The sequence below is a fragment of the Lygodium microphyllum genome, chromosome 1, assembly GCF_053477565.2.
Source record: "Lygodium microphyllum isolate KBCC chromosome 1, Lygodium_microphyllum_v1.1.10, whole genome shotgun sequence".
NCBI lineage: Eukaryota > Viridiplantae > Streptophyta > Polypodiopsida > Schizaeales > Lygodiaceae > Lygodium > Lygodium microphyllum.
The window spans coordinates 178972017-178974696 of record NC_141135.1 but is presented as its reverse complement, the minus strand read 5'-3'; the positions used below and the strand labels follow the sequence as shown (position 1 = coordinate 178974696).

The 2680-nt window shown below is 43.3% G+C and overlaps 2 non-coding genes across 2 annotated transcripts; both read right to left on the bottom strand.

Moving 5' to 3' along the window:
* Positions 1–547: 547 nt before the first annotated feature.
* Positions 548–621, bottom strand: TRNAV-CAC (transfer RNA valine (anticodon CAC)). The gene has a single exon. It is a non-coding gene; the product is annotated as a tRNA-Val (tRNA).
* Positions 622–743: 122 nt separating this feature from the next.
* TRNAP-CGG (transfer RNA proline (anticodon CGG)) lies at positions 744–815 on the bottom strand. Its single transcript has one exon. It is a non-coding gene; the product is annotated as a tRNA-Pro (tRNA).
* Positions 816–2680: the final 1865 nt, after the last annotated feature.

Sequence of the window (2680 nt, the reverse complement as noted above, 5' to 3'; positions counted from 1 at the left end):
TGTTTGCTACATTATTGTAACTTTACGACACATGGATGATAGAGAAATTCAGTCCAGATTAGTTGCATGTAAAGAATATTTTTATCGACATATGATTCTAAGCATAATGTTTGCTAAATATATGTTTGAATTGCGAAAATCGGTAAGGGGGTGGGCAACCATCACTCCAAATATTCACGACTCTTCAACTCCGTATATATATATATATATATATATATATATATGGTTGGGTGTAGGAACGAAAGGGTGACGATGCTTATCGGCTTTAAGGCTCAACTTAATGGTCGCAACAGAAGGATGGCACTTTCTATTCTATCGGTAGATTGTAGTGCGCGCACGATGCTTTGAAGGCGTACAAGGATATCGATATCGACCCAAGATGTCTCGAGAAGGTCACAGCGCTTGTTGAGTGTACCTCTCTATTTCTAAGAGAAATGAGAGCACACAATTGCACACACGAATGAAGGGGTGTTCGTGTGGGCGAGCAGAAAAGAGAAGAAAACGAAAACCCCCTGAGCGCGCCGCGGCCATTGAAATCAAGGGAGTGTGTCCGAACCCGGACTCGAACCGGAGACCTCTAGTGTGTGAGACTAGCGTGATAACCGACTACACCATCCGGACAAGGTGCTATCAAGGTTTCTCGTTAGGCTGACAAGCATAGCTATATGGATTTCTACTTGACGAGCAGTCGAGGATGAGAGAAAGCCCCCCTCTGCTGCAGTAAAAGGTGAGGTGGGGGTGTGGGGGCGTTGCGAGAATCGAACTCGCGGCCTCTCGCACCCGAAGCGAGAATCATACCACTAGACCAAACGCCCAAATGCCGCATGCCAAGAATCATACCCATTTAGCACGTCACCAGCTGAAGAAATATCTCGCACCCGAGTTCAAAGGCAACGCGTTAGTCAGAATAACAATTACATAGAAATTTAGTATGCTTGCACCTCTCTCTCTCTCAAACTTGAAAGGCGACGAGTCAGATAATAATAGACATAATTCCGCACGCTTGTTTGCAGCTAGCAAGTTGAACTTTGATGTGCCAACTCAGTTTGTAGAAGTACCTTCCATGATCCGCCATTGAGGCGTATTGTCTTTTAAGTATGTTGTACATGAGTAGGTATGTTGGCAATGAAATCTGATCGACAACCTTTTTTATGAAGACGTATTGTTTGACGCACACAAGGATCTTATGCTTGTTTTGACGGGCACAATAGCTAGAAGCAAGCCTGGCATCCGTTAAATTTAGGCCTTAATGTGGATTTTCAAAATGAACTAGAGAGAGAAGATTCACTTTTCAGCCCCACAGAGGACACATGAGGTCACGTTAGCGCTCCTAACTTCCTAGCCACCCCTTCCAATGCAAATGTCCAAAGATTAAGGTTTCAAATACATCTCCTTTCCATGATATATCCCCCCCCCCCCCCCCCCCCTCTTTGCACACCCCAGAAAAAGACCCCCTCCTTTTAACTTCACAAGTGTATAGTAGAGCTAAAATATCCAAAAAATATTGTATTTACAATTGTTAATATAGATTTCTAAGGAGATGTTGAGTACCTTGTAATACCCGTCATGACATATAACGTTTTACAACGGAAAGATGTTAAAGTTATGCATGCTCCATATTGCGTTGACGCTCAACGATTCTTGGAACTAGACATGAGCAGTTGGCAGACTTCCAAACACCAAGCACAATGAACAAGTGCAATAGCAAGAATATGGCCATCAAGAGAGCACGACCGGCAACGTTCTCTCGATGTTGAAGGGCAAAAATCGATGTGAAGCTACAAGAGAAACGAGAACAAAACACTACCTTAGACAAGCACATCAATAAGAAGTCCAACCCACTGCAAGACACAAGTCACCTCAAAGAAAGAGAGATGTAGGATAAGATCAGTGCTGCATAGACATCAAGACACACATGCGACCCTAAAACATCTTGCAACTCAAAAGATAGGGTATAGCACCACAAATTGTATGGCGAACACTCAATGGTACATGGTGTATGGATGCATGCCCACATTACAACTTCTCTTTGATGAACTTAATCACTCTCACACGAGGATAACTCCTATGCACGGGCAATGTATCGCGATCGTAAACACAGCAATGATCCCAACATCGAGCATGATTGCACCTTCATACTCATAGCTTCATCAAGGAACAGTAAGCTTTCCACCCGCAGTTCACAAACTAAGAGCATCATCATCACTACCTCTTACAACTTCACTGCACATAGGAAAATAAAACTCATCGCAGCGTCTTCATGGGGGTTTCCTGCTCATCCTTCACTATGAACATCAACATGTTCTTCAAGGTGGCAACCAATAGCAACTCCTAGCCTTTCTTCACACCAAGAGCTCCACGATCTCCTCTCTCGGGCATGCACCTCAGCACATGTAAGTGTACCACATGTGATCAATAGAAGGGTTATTTTATTTAATGAAATTTACAAGGCTACATTCACTACCTCTTACAACTCCACTACGCATAGGAAAATAGAACTCGTCGAAGCATCTTCATGGACGTGTCCTTCTCATCCTTCATTATGAACGTCAACATGATCTTCAAGGTGGCAACCAATAGCAACTACTGGCACTACGAACATTATTAACCAGAAGACGAACAAGGTGGAAAATCTGGAAAAGCTAAAGCAAAAGACAAAGGCTAAGGCAAAGTGAAGCGG